This window comes from Marmota monax, unplaced genomic scaffold, assembly GCF_021218885.2.
Source record: "Marmota monax isolate L192 unplaced genomic scaffold, Marmota_monax_Labrador192_F-V1.1 WCK01_AAM20220418_F8-fsc00087, whole genome shotgun sequence".
In the NCBI taxonomy this organism is placed as follows: Eukaryota; Metazoa; Chordata; class Mammalia; order Rodentia; family Sciuridae; genus Marmota; species Marmota monax.
The window spans coordinates 6960669-6974564 of NW_026693476.1; the positions used below are offsets into that span (position 1 = coordinate 6960669).

The 13896-nt window shown below is 46.5% G+C and overlaps 1 long non-coding RNA gene across 1 annotated transcript in view; it reads left to right on the plus strand.

Moving 5' to 3' along the window:
- The window catches only part of LOC124102039 (uncharacterized), a 51424-nt gene that overhangs the window by 19046 nt on the left and 18482 nt on the right, over positions 1–13896 (plus strand). The window lies entirely within an intron of this gene.

Genomic DNA, 13896 nt, shown 5'->3' on the forward strand with positions numbered 1-13896 from the left:
CCCATTGATTAACTGTTGCTGTAACTTTTGTTCTGAGATTGCCTATTAGAACTAGTTTCATTTCCATTATGACCTTTGACTCCCTTGTTCTGGTCCCACAGTCACCACAAGAGAGCTACTGGCCTGCTTGGTGTGTGGAGAGGGGCTCCTTGTAATTTCTTGGGAAGCAGGTGGGGTAGGTATTGTGTAGATCAGCTTTTTGTTTCTGTGACCCAAATATCTGATACAGCAACTTAGAGGAAGTAAAGGTTATTTTGGCTCATGATTTTAGAGGTTCAGTCCACGGTTGGCTGATTCTACTTCTCTGGGCTTTCGGTGTGGCAGATCATCATGGAGGAAGGGCGTTGTGGAAGAAAGCTGCCCAGCTCATGGCAGCCTGGTAGCAGAGAGAAAGGGAGCAAGGGACAAAATATAATCCCCAAGGACACGCCCCTAGAGACCTAATTCCTCCAGCCATTCCCCATGACTACTATTACCATCCAATAATGAAATGGTTAATCCATCGAAGGGATTAATCAACTAATTAGGCTCTCATAATGAAATCATGTTACCTTTTAACATTCCTGCATTGCCTAACACATGAACACCTCATATCCAAACCATAATAGACATCTTTTATCTTCTATTCCAGAAATGCAAACCCCTTGAGAGGTAGAGATGCCTTTGCATCCTCAAAGCAGGCATACAAGGAGAGAAACAGGTATTGGCATGGGAAGTGGTCCACTAGCCTCTCCTCTGTCACCAGACAGTGAAGAGTTTACAGTCTAAGGAACTGGCATGAGTCAGACAATAATAATACCCAGCATTTCAATAATCAGAGATAATAATTGATTATTATTGCCGCAGTCCGGCTGCAGCAAAATAACCAGGGGGTGACGAACAACTTGTGTACGTTGATACAGCAGGAGTAGGAGCCGTTTATTGCAGGACAGGAGCAGTATTTATACATTCCACAGAGCTTATCTAATTAGCATAAACTAGATACATCAGTCAACCAATAAGGAATCTCTACACTTAATGGCTTGCTTTTGTTACTTCTCAAACCACTCCCTCTGGCATTTTGCCAGGCACCATCCAGACTTGTTTACGAACTCTAACATTCCCCTGGCTAAATGCCAGGTGTTATTTTGACTTGTTTACAGACTCTAACATTTCCCCCTTTTGTTTAATTTAAATAACAACCATAGTGGTTTTTACACAAACACCATAAATAATCTGCTACAAGCAGAAGGGAAGGATACAAAATGCCACAATACCAAGCCAATTGATGACTCCATGCAAGAAGCCCTTGGAAAAATTATACCAGCAATGACACCATTTGCAAAGATACCGAGTTACAATTTGTTGTAGATTACAGTTTGTTGTCTCAGTCCAGATAAAGCAGTGTCTCAATAGATTAACTCACAGTCCAGGTAAATCACAGTCCAGGTAAGTTCTGCAGGCAGCTAGCTTAAATCATAGTCCAGGTAAGTTCTGCAGGCAGCTAGCTTGATCCGAAGTCTCGTCTGGTTCTCAACAACACTGGAAATTCTTCCACCTTCGTCTTCACTGGCACTGGGATGAAGGCAGGAACTCTGGATGGCTAAAGAAAATCCTGTAGCATTCCACTAAGAAAACAACCTTCTGAACAATTTAGTACATTATTTCAAGGTTTTTTACATTTGAAATAAGCCTTAATAGTGTTTATTATTCATTAGCTTCCAGGTGTGGGAGAACCATTGTAGCTTAGTTATTGGCATTGAAAATGACCAAACATCAGGGACACCAGTAGTGTCTTCTGCTGGCTGTAGTGCCTGGGCAGCCCCAGATGGCCCTGGAGAGTGTCCCGGACTCAAACTGCTACTGGGCACAGGGAGCAAGAGCCTGCGAGACTGTGCCTCCAGGTCAGGTCTAGATTTGGGCTCGAGGCAGTGGAAGAGCCAGCTCCCCGGCCAGGAGGCGGGGAAGGGCCAGTCGCCGCCGCCTCTTGGAAAATCCTTGCTGCGCTGTGACCGGCTTGCACACTCAGCAGCCGACTCACCGCTTCACGCACCCTCAGGTAACGAAAAGTATTCAGTAATAGCCTTTTGCTGCAACTTTTTTCCTGATAATCCTTCTTCTTCTGAACTTTCTTTTTCTTTCTGACTAGAGTTCCTGGGCTTCCATCAACACATGCCCTAACTATTCTTGGTTCCATTGGGGTGCCTCCTTCCCTTAGTAATTTACTTCTCACCCCTTCCATATTTTCATCATAAAGACAATACAATACACTGAGACAAAACAAGACACAAACATACTGCATCAATCTCCATTTTCTCGAAATGGCCATTTTTCCTCTCGCCCTATGTGCCTAGGGACGAGCAGATTGCTCCCGTCCTATCTATGGACGGGCAGCTTTTTTTTTTTTTCCCGTCACTTACCCCCGAGTGTCCCGGGGCTCCCGTAACAGGCCACCATCTGTAGAAGGCCGGCTGGCTGCAAAATAACCGGGGGGTGACGAACAACTTGTGTAGATTGATACAGCAGGAGTAGGAGCCGTTTTTTTTGCAGGACAGGAGCAGTATTTATACATTCCACAGAGCTTATCTAATTAGCATAAACTAGATACATCAGTCAACCAATAAGGAATCTCCACACTTAATGGCTCGCTTTTGTTACTTCTCAAACCACTCCCTCTGGCATTTTGCCAGGCACCATCCAGACTTGTTTACGAACTCTAACATTCCCCTGGCAAAATGCCAGGTGTTATTTTTGACTTGTTTACAGACTCTAACAATAACCAGACATTGTTCTATGTATTTCAATTTTTGGGATAAACTTATGAGGTAGGCACTAATATTAATACCATTATATAGATAAGGAAACTGAGCAGAGAGTGACTAAGCAACTATTAGTCTCTTTTGGGTTGCTATAATAGAATACCTGACTCTGGCAATGTATGCAGGAAAAAAGAGCTCATTTGGCTCACAATTCTGGTGTCTGGAAAATCCAAATAGCATGGTGCTGGCATCTGGCGAGGTCTGCCTGGCTGCATCATAACATGGCAGAGAAGTAGAAGAGTAAGTGGGTGCATGCAAAGGGAGAGGTCATGTGACAAAACAGGAAGCAAGAGTCAGGTGAGGGGCCAGTCTTGCTTTTTTATAGCAACCTACTCTGGAAACTAATCCATTCCTCACTCCTGTGAGGCCCCACCCACTCCAAGAGAGCATTGATCCCTTCACAGGGCAGCCATGACTCATTTACCTCTTAAGAGTCCACCACCTTTCAACATGGTTACGTGGTGGACCACCTTTACAGCACACTAACCATAGCACTGTCGAAGGTCATATAGTAAATAAATAGCAGAACTGGCATGCCAACTCTACGTGATTTCAAGGTCTAGATTTTTTTGACCTGTGTGTTACACTATCCTCCCTATATTGCAGAGTGGAGAAAAGTTGACATTCTGAGTTATGACAAGCTTAGAATTAATTACCTTGGACGCTGGGCTTAGAGTACACATCAAATCCGCTTCCCAATGGATGCTGGGCTGTGGCTGCTGAAAGACTCCCTGCCCTGGTTAGGATGGTCCCCTTAGGCCATACAGGGTACCGCGGCCCCCAGGACAGAGAGATGCCAGCATCTTTCCTTCCTCTCTCCATTTTAGCTTTGTACAGAGCAGTTGTTCTTTATAGATGTGTCACTTACTTGACTGATTGAAACCAGAGGTCAAAATCAACCAAGGACCGTGCCAACATTTCTCTAAAGGAGGGATTTAAAGATGATAACCGGCTGAAGAAGAGGAAGCAGGCTTGGAGGATGAGTCTTGAAGCTATTTTGTATAGTAAGTCATGGTTTGATTTTAAAGTGTGTTTGTTTGGGGGGGATTGGGTCTGAGGGAGATTTGGGGCACGTCTCTGAAACAGTCCCCGGTCCTGTTGCTGGCGCACACTGACTGTGGCTGTGAGGGATATGTTCCTAAGTTTAGTTACATCCATGAGCACACCGTGCGATTGTACCTTCAGAAATACAGTCAGGTGCACCAAGAGCTCCAAAGAGCATCTGAAAGGCCAACCGCATGGCTGGCATGTCTGAAAACTTCCCGACTGGGAGCCAGACGGGAGGAGGAGCTTGGGCATTGGTGCTCTGGGCTGGGGGTGTGCCTAGTGATCAGGAGTGGATGAAATTCCATTAGAGGTAAATGTTGTCAGACAGCAGGCTGGAAAGATATATTTTAAGCTGAGAAATTACTTAATAAATTCAGACCAACACTCTGTGACATTTCCCACAAGACTTTAATGCTGTTTACAAATTCCAGAGAACACCCTGAGTCGTTTCTGGCATGGGCTTATGATTTATTTCAAAGGAAAATGGGACAGAGTGTGTGGGTTTGTGTTTAATGTGAAAAGGGATTTGGAGATGAAAAGTCAACTGGCATGAAAGATTGCAGGGCAAATGCAAAGTCGCAGAGCGTGTGGGTGGCCTTGGAGCATGTAATAGGGTGTGGAGAAAAGGGGCCTCTCACCCTTCCAGGGCTAATCAAATGGTTCCATTTGCACGGGCCAACAGCGCATTAAGGAGGGTGGGTTAGGAGGCCAGGCTAGATCCAGGCTTTCTGAAGCACTCCAGTCCTAAAGATGTTCATACCAAGAACAGGCAGAGCGTCTGTCCTAAGGTGGAAAGCCACAAAAATCAACAGGTGGAGGGCATGGCCTTCATTTGCAGCAAGATGGACTTCAGTTAGACCAAAAGAAGGCATTCCTAAAGAAAATAAGACCTTAGATGAACTATGTAAGGAAGGTCTGGGGGCAAATTCTCCATGTGGGATGCTCTGTGTTTCTTGGAAACAAGGGGATGGATTGGATGACCTTGTGATTTCAATCTCCACGAGGTGCAGAGACCATACAGGGATTAGGGGAGGGGATATTTCACCGGTTCACAGCTGGTGTGATCCAGGGGACAGTGATTTAAGTATTGGGTGATGGGGGAGGCTGCGATGTGGGACCGGGCTAGTAGGGAGAGGACAGAGTCGGGGAGGATCCTCCTTCCCTCTCTCTGCCTTTTCCTCTTTTCCTAGGAAACTCCTGGTTTCATTCATCTTGTTTGCTATGGAGTATGTGGTTTGAATGGGAAACGAGGACAATGACGTTCCTCATCTCTCTTGTAAAAAAAAAATGACATTCCATTTGGTTTTGGAAAATACACAATATTCCACTTATAAAATATTCAATCACTGTCATTAATCCTCCCGCCTGGGCTGGCTCTGCCCCAGTTAGGCATGAGCCACAGACTTTGGCTGGAGCCACAGGCTTCTTTTTATGGACAATATCATTAGAGGTTCCAGAGTCCTGTAGATTGGAGCTCTCCAGGGTAGGGGTCTGGATCCACCAGCTGCCTCCAAAGCAATCTCCCGGCTCAAAGTCCAAAGGCTCCAATCAACCAGGGCCTCCCGCCACTGGGCTGAGGATTTATAGAGAGGTTCTGGGCTTTGACAAATTAATTCCTGTTAGTGCAACAAAGGGTGCCCCCTCCAAAGGCTCTGCCCACTCTCCAAAGCTCATCTGCCTTAAAATGTGGCCAAATCTTTCTACTCCTGTGCTCCCAGACTGTCCTTTTTCTTCCTCAAAATTTTTTTCTTACATTTTCCTGTCTTTTCTCCTCTGTTTTTTTCTTATTGTTTTAAACTTTGTTTTATACCTTAGTATCAATGACAAATAAAATTGTATATACTTACAGTGTACAACATGATGTTTTGACATATGTACGCATTATAAAATGATTAATGAAAGCCAGTTAATATTGTCTTACACACTTTTGTGGTGAGAACATTTGAAATACAATCATCTTTTAGCAATTTCAAGTATACATTACTCATTCTAGTCATCAGGCTGTCAAATGGATCCCCAGAATTTTATTTTTGCGAACAGCTCCCCTACCCCTTGTTCACCCCAGCCCCTGACAACCACCATTTTACACTTTGCTTCTGTGAGATTGACTTTTTTTTAGAGGCCAGGATGAAGAGAAAAGGGAACCCTTGGACACTGTTGGTGGCAATGTAAATTAGTACAGTTATTGTGGAAAATGGTATGGAAGTTCCAGGAAGTTCCTCAAAAACCCAAAAATACAACTACCATAGAATCCAGCAATCCCACTACTGGGTATGTATGCAAAGGAGATGAAATCAGTATGTTGAAGAGACATCTGCACTTCCATGTTTATTGCAGTTACTGTTGATGATAGTCAAGATATGGAATCAACCTAAGTGACTTCCAACAGATAAATGGATAAAGAAAATGTGGTATATATACACACCATGGAATACCATTCAGCCTTAAAAAAGAAGGGGACCTTGTCATTTGTGACAACATGAATGAATCTGGAGGACATTATGTTAAGTGAAACAGATACAAAAAAAAAAAAAAAGACAAATACTGTATGATCTCACTTATTTATTTTAAAATAATCATAGAATTCCAAAATGTCAGAGCAGAAAGTGCTTTGGGAAATGCCAAGTCCAACATGCTTCTTTGACAATGGGAAAAACTTAGGCCCCAAGATCTGTTAGTAGAAGTTTTCTCCAGACTTCAAAGCAACAACTACTTGCTCTCCCACCCACCTCCACTCCCTTGGAGGAGCGGGTGTTTGTCAGGAGCCTGGGCATGTTGACTGGAGAGAACTGCAGTGGGTGGCCAGGCCTCTGGAGGGTCCTCTTTAACGGCTGTGCTCTCTGAGGACAAACGGAGGCTCTGAGGAGGGCAAGCTGCCGATGGCCCTGCATTCTAGCTCCAGGACAGTTTTCCACGTGTCACTCTACTTTCTGCCGGAAACCTTGTTGCAGGCTCCACCTCCTGCCCAGCTACCCCATTCCCCTGGACGCCAGCCTCTTATGCTCTGGAGCCATCTGGGCTTCATCTCGTGGGCCATCCTAGGAAATGTGCTCTAGGGCTTAGTGTCTGTGCTCCCCATGGTGGCTGGGGGCTCTGTGCTCTTGTCCCTCCAACCCCGGGACACTCACTCACTTTGCCCACCTGAGACACCACTAACCTTTGCCAAAGCTACAGATTGGTTTGCATTTGGCATCGGGTGAAGGTTCCTTGGGATTTTGAGGATGGGGCCTTTTGCCTAACAACACAGGGAGAGTGGGGGTTACTCTGTTCTTTTGGGGGGAAACTAGGTTCTGTGGCCTATCAGGCTCCCCCCTCAGCCTGACCCTGGAGCCCGAGAGAGGCTGTTGACATTCTTGTCACTGGAACATTTTGTTCCCTGCTGGAGACTGGCTCCCTCCAGCTGTCAGGAGTTGTGGGTGGCTGTCCTTCGTGCCCAGCTGTTGTCACCAGCCTCCTGCTGAGGGTGCACACGTCTCCCTAGAGTCACATGGAGCAGATACCTTGGATACTCTCCCACCTCTTCTGGTCCCTTCCAAATGCCACCCAGGGCCAGGAATCTCAGGGTCTGGAGTTGGGGGCCATCCAGAATCACAGATTTGGGGAGATCTTAGAAGCTATAAACTTCCTGTCTGGGAGGAGGAAACTGAAGGGCAGGCAGATGAAGTTCCCCCAAGTCCTGTAGTTTATTAGTGACAGAGCCAGAGCACCAGTGATTGCCCTTGCTCTCCAGGACATAAAGGGCTGTCACCAACGTGACCGCCATGAGCTTCCCAATAGTTCTGTGTGGCCACCCCTTTTCCTGGGTGGGGAGAAGGCCCTTTGCAGTGCTCTGAAATCTGACTTCTCAGTCCTTCTCGGGTTTGCAGTATTCCTTGAGGTGGGTAAGGGTTAGGGACTTGGCAGGCCCCGCCAAGACCTTTCTGAGGGTAGCGCTGTCCCTATTCTGTATTTCAGGGTCTTTGCTCTTTTAAGGACATCCATACAATTAGGCGGCTAATTCATGGTGTGGGGAATGGCAAGGTCCTTTCAGCTGTCAGAGGGAATGCAAGCTGCGTTTTATTCTGAATGCCTGCAGAGTTGCTGGGGGTGAAGGAGGACAGGGGTGGCTGGATATGCAGAAGTACCAACCCCTAGCTGTTCTTGATGCTTTATCTTGGTTTTGCTTGTCTTCTGTCTCCTTCAGTGTGTTAATTCCAAGATGTTGAAAGGAAACATTGTGCCGTCTGATTATGACCTTTCAAATGAAGGGGTTGAACTAGTGGCTTAAAAAAAAAAAAATCGTAGGGCTTATTGGACTCTGAAGCTGCACATTCCCCACTGGGGTTGGGACTGGAGTTCACAGCTCACTTGGGTTTGGTCAAATGCAGCAGCCTACCTGCCAGCAGGATTGCCCAGACCAGGCCAGTCCGCCCCTGGAGTTTAAAAAAAAAAAATTCCAACAAGAACAAAGCTGAAGCTAAATAATCCATGATAACCAGGACAGAGCTTCTCTCTCACCACAGAAAGACAGTCGTCCAAGCCCTCTTTGTCCTCCTGTAGTGGGCCACAACATCGTCCACCACCAGGACATTCTTTAGTGATGGGGGAACCATTTGTGTGATCCTGCTAACAAGGGCTTGGGTCCTGATGGGGTGAGGGCAGAGCCAGAGCTTCCACAATAAACATTTTCCTTCTGGAAGCAGCTCTTGTCCTAATACCAGCTCTGGGCTTCCTGTGATGCCCGTTCATAAATGATTCAGGCCTCACTTTTTGAGAGCATTAAAGCTCTCTGTCTTTTTCCTTCACCCGGGAGCACAAACAGCAGTCTGATGCCGGAATTTAATACCCACTAAAGCTTTCAGGTTCAAGAATAAAAAGGCCGCAGTGTAAACAGCCCACAAATCCCGCATCCAACCAGCAACAGCCGCCAGCGCGGCCCGGCTAAGGGCAGGTGGGCCACGGGGAAGGGCTGCTATGTCCCCATCTGGGAGTCCAGTGGCATCGTGCCCTCCGCAGCAAGGGGTGGCCTGCTAGGCTTCTGGGGTGCAGTTCTCGAGTTAGTCAGCTTTCCATCACTATAAAAAAAATCCTGAGATAATTAACTTGTAAAAAGGTTTATTTTGGCTCATGGTTTTAGGGCTTTTAGTCCATGACTAAGCAGACCATTGTTTTGGGCCTCGGGTGGGGGTGCCAGATGGTGGGAGGCGTGCAGCAGAGAAAACTCACCTTATGGCCAGAAAACAGAAGAGGAAGAGGAGGAGACCAGGGTCACACAATTCCCTTCAAGGATGTGCCCACCGTGACCCAAGGACTTCCCAGTAGGCCTCCTGAAAGATCCCATCACCTCCCATAGCACTACTCTGGGGACCAAGACTTCAACACATGGATTTTTGAGGAACAATAGCAGTTCTCTAACAGCCCCACTGTCTGATCGAATCTCAGAAAGGTTGGACATCCTCCCTGGGGTTGGCAGTCCCAAGCCCAGGTCTCCAGGAAAAACCGTTCTTTGGGGTCCCAGGGATTGAACCCAGAGCACTCAACCCTTGAGCCACATCCTCGGTGCTTTTTATTTATTTTACTTTTTAAAACTTTGACACAGGGTCTTGCTATGTTGCTTAGAGCCTCACTAAGTTTCTGAGGCTGGCTTTGGACTTGAGATCCTCTTGCCTCAGCCTCCTGAGCCACTGTGATTACACCTGGCTCAGGAAGGACTTTTGATCTGACTCCATTGCCCACAGTTAGAGGAAAAGCAGAGCGAGTTCTCCCAGGCCTAGGCACCACGTTCCTCTGCCACGAGGAGTCTGGAATCCTGTGTTTCTGGCACCTGTTAGTTTGAAGCACTGTCTGTAAATCTTAGCCATCTTCCACGCTCCAACCTGGACTCCGCTGCTTCATAAAGTTTTCTCTAATACACCAGCCCAGTTTTCTGAAGCCCAGGCTGTAGTAAATTTCTATAAACAAGAATGATGGTGGTGGTGATGGTGGTGGTATAGGGATGATAGCCATGATAATAGCCCATCCTCACTGAGTATATTCCTTGTGCCAAATTCTCTTCTAGTGCTCTTTTGTATGAACTCTGTTTATTTGTACAACAGCCTTATGAGGTAAATAACAGCATGTTCTGATTTTGCCTCTGTGTGTGTGTGTGTGTGTGTGTGTGTGTGTTCTTCTCCCCAACACTGAGTTGTCAGAAGGAAAGGGGTGTGTAATGCAATGTGGAGACTGAGTGTTCAGGGGCCCCACAAGGCATTAGCTGATTAATCCTTCCTCCCTCCCTATATGAAGTGGTATTCTGCCCATTTCTCAAATGAGGGCCAGAGGTTGAATCACTTGCTGACTGATCTCAATCACACAGCTTTATAAGTGCCCCAGTTGGACATAGAATATGTACATCCTATGTCTTCTCTCATCTCGTGGGTTGAAAGCACAATCTCAACACCTCTTACCCAGTGTATACGACCTTGGGTTTACCCTCTCTGTCCTTCAGGTTCATCTAAAAAAATGATACGTGCATGTAAGGAGCTTAGAACAAGATCCCTGGCACAGGATAAACACTCAAAAATACTGATTAATATTATCATGTCTTAATGCAATGTCAAGCAACACATGTTTAATGAGCCCCCATGATATGACAGGAAAAGGCACTGTATTGAATGCTCTCCTGTTTTTATTCCTCTTCTCTACTTTCCAAAGTGCCTTGAAAAGCATTAAGCACATAGTAGCTGATCAATAAATGCTTTGTGATTGATTTCTGCAATGTAGTTTGGGAGTGGGTCTCAAAGAGCTCTTCTGCCTATGGTGAAATATCTCCTCCATCTACAATCCTTTGATTTTCTTTTCATTTCTCCTGTGCCTGATTTTGGAGGCACCCATGGCTGTGTGATGGTATAAAAGCTAAGTTCCGGGAGCCAGATGACCTAGAGGTCTACTTTTGATACTACACTAACTTCGACCTGGCTGAGTTAATTCCACCTTTGGGCCTCAGGGGCTTGGCTTAGCTAGTATCTCAGGCCTCTAGTGCACTTCAATTCTTAGGGAAAGTAAGTGCCAAGGAAGGGAAGACCTGAGATGCTCTCTAGCTCCTAGCTCTCAGATCTCAACTTTCTAACTTGCTAACTTTTAAAAATTGTTTTCATGGGCCTGGGGATGTAGCTTAGTGGTTGAGCACTTGCCTCGCATACATGAGGCACTGGGTTCGATCCTCAGCACCACATAAAATAAATAAAACAAAGGTATTAAAAAAAATTGTTTCGAGCCAAGAAGTAAACTAAATGGATGTTAAAAAAAAAAAAAAAAAACCTAAAAATCAAAACCAAAACCCCCCTCATTTGTACAGATCAGTCTGTCTTTCCACTCCCAGCCTTGGCTATGGTTGGGCTGGTCCCATGTCACAGGCCTGCTTTCTTTTCATTACCCCAGCTCAAGAGGAGGGAGGATTCTGTGATAGGGACGTGTGCACATGGTGAGGTAGCTACTTTGGGCAAAGTTCCTTGTCTTAGCCGGCCATTGGCACTTTTGGTTGCCATTATTACAGGAAAGAGGTTATCAGATTGCAAATGCTTAAAACTTATTATTAAAATTTTGCTGATGTTGATTAATGTCAGGCTGCCTTCCAGGGGCCCTGGTGTGTGTGTTTGTGTGTGTGTGTGTGTGGGGGGGGTGGGCGGTGGTGGTGGTGGAAGGATTAATCAAACCACATGCTTCATCTGAGAAAATGGAGAAATGCCACCAGGCTCACTTCAGGAAGTGGGTGGGAACATCAGGGCTGTAAGGATTATTCTGGAGTCCTCTCCATTCTAGACCATTAAGTCTTGACCTTCAGGTCTGTTGCTCTGGAGAGAGGAAGCAGATGCAAGGTAAAGCTCTCTGGGAACTGTTGTGAGACCCCACAGGTACAATGATTATCTAGGAAGCACAGGAGTTGTAATCACATGACTGGAGAAGGGAGAGCATCAAGTTGTTCTTGGAATTTCAGGATAAATTATGTGGCCTCCAGATTTTTCCTGCAACCCACTTGAGAGTTACTGATTTTCAGTTCTCTTTGAGATTATTTATTTATTTGTTTATTTTGGTACCAGGGATCGAACTCAGGGGCACTCAACCACTGAGCCACATCCCCAGCCCTAGTTTGTATTTTATTTAGAGACAGGGTCTCACTAAGTTGCTTAAGGCCTCGCCATTGCTGAGCGATCCTCCTCCCTCAGTCTCCTGAGCTGCTGGGATTACAGGTGTGTATCACCTCGTCCAGCTGCCATTATTATTATTTATTATTATTATTATTGTGGGGATCAAACCCAGGGCCTTGTGCCAGCTGGGCAGGCACTCCACCACTAAGCTACATTCATAGTACTTTTGGGATTCTTTTTACAGAGAAAATATCTGCTTTCTGAATTTGCTGTTGCCAAGCCCTTGGTTGAAAAGAAAGTGGATGTACCTGGCCAGGAGCTAGAGAGGGATGTGGGAAGGAGAGATGGGAGGAGGGTTCCCCCTCTTTGTCTCTGAGGACAGGAGCAGCCCAGGGCAGCTTGACTCTCTGGTCTGGATCTATACTTTATTCTAAGAGTATCTAAGCTAAGAAATGCAATTGAAAGAGAATGCTTCTATGAGTTGCCTCCTGTCTGCCAAAAACATGGTAATGAGTTGGTAGGGCCAAGTCGCATTGCAGAAACCTGTGTGAGGGAGAGCTCTAAGGTTCTGGAGTCCCCCTTGAACACCAGGTGGGGCCTGGGGTGGGAGCCTTCCTCTCCCTCCACAGGGATCATGGGGCTGCAAAAGAGGTAGGAGAGGGAAGAGCAAAGGTTGAACGACTATGAACTGCAAAGGAGCCTGGGCTCCAACAGGGGAGTGGCAGACTTGGGGCACCTTCTGAACTAAGTCAGCCCTCACCTTCCCTGGGGAACATCCCAGAAACCCTCAGTCTGGTGCACCTTCTCTTCCCTGTCTGGCCCCCAATGTTCCCTTATAGTAGAATATGGAATTTGCTTGCTGACATTTCCCCCCCCCCCCCATTTAGAGGAGTTCAGTGATCCTCAAAGGATCATGCTGTCCTCGCTCTGTAACTGTGTCTGGCAAGTAACAAGGGGCCATAAATGTTAGTGAATCAACAAAACTGAAGGGACTTGGCATCCAGTAGACACAACGTAAGTGCCATCTTCCTTCCCTGCTGCATCATGTCACAGTTGACTTTTGACTCTGAGAATGAAGAATGCTGACTTTGAAGATGTCACTTTTTCAGGCCCATGTTTCCATTCCCTTCGGTCACATGGCCTTGCCTCAGGGAACACAGGTTTTTATGTTCGGTCACTTTTGATGTTGAGACGAACTGAGCCCAGCTCACCTACGCTCTGTAATAAATTCCAAAGCTGGAAGGGGACCAGGAGGGGACTCATCTACTCTGGGACATCCACCATGCACTCTTCCTGTCCATTAGTGTGCACTGCTGAGAGTTGGCTGGGGAGCTCCACTCCTCAGCCTGCTCCCCCTCCTCTTAGGAGCCCCAGCTCAGATGGAGCAAGGCAGAATCACTTGGCTACAAAATTATCTCTATTTCCTGCTAAGGAAGGAGGCAGGAGCAGGAGCCTCTTCCTTGGGGGCGGATTATTTAATCACTCGTCTTTCCCCTCGAATCAATGCCAACTAATGAACATCTTTTGCTTCTTCCGCCTTCCCCTCTGCCTTCCCGCTCTGTCCTCGCCTCTTATTAGTCACATTCTCCTTGTTTGTGCTCGGAGTCATCAAGGATTTCACCAAGGAAAGGAGGGCTGGGACACATTGCAACCTACTCCTCTCCCACCAGGGTGGCTCTTCCTCTCCTGGTCACAATCAGTCTGTTCTGAAGTGATCCAGCTTTGCGGGACTGTAAATGGCAGAACTTGCCAGTGTCACACAAAGGAAAGGCCCTTGAGCTCCCTCCAAGAGGGAGACTTTAGATCAAGGAGGTAGGGGCAAGAGGCGGGACAGAGAACAGAGGAGTCATTTGTCACGGCTAAATGGAAATTTATTGCTATAATCCCTGGGCTATAGAAAGGCATCAGGCTGACAAGGGGAACAGGAACTCTAGAAATTGCTGGAA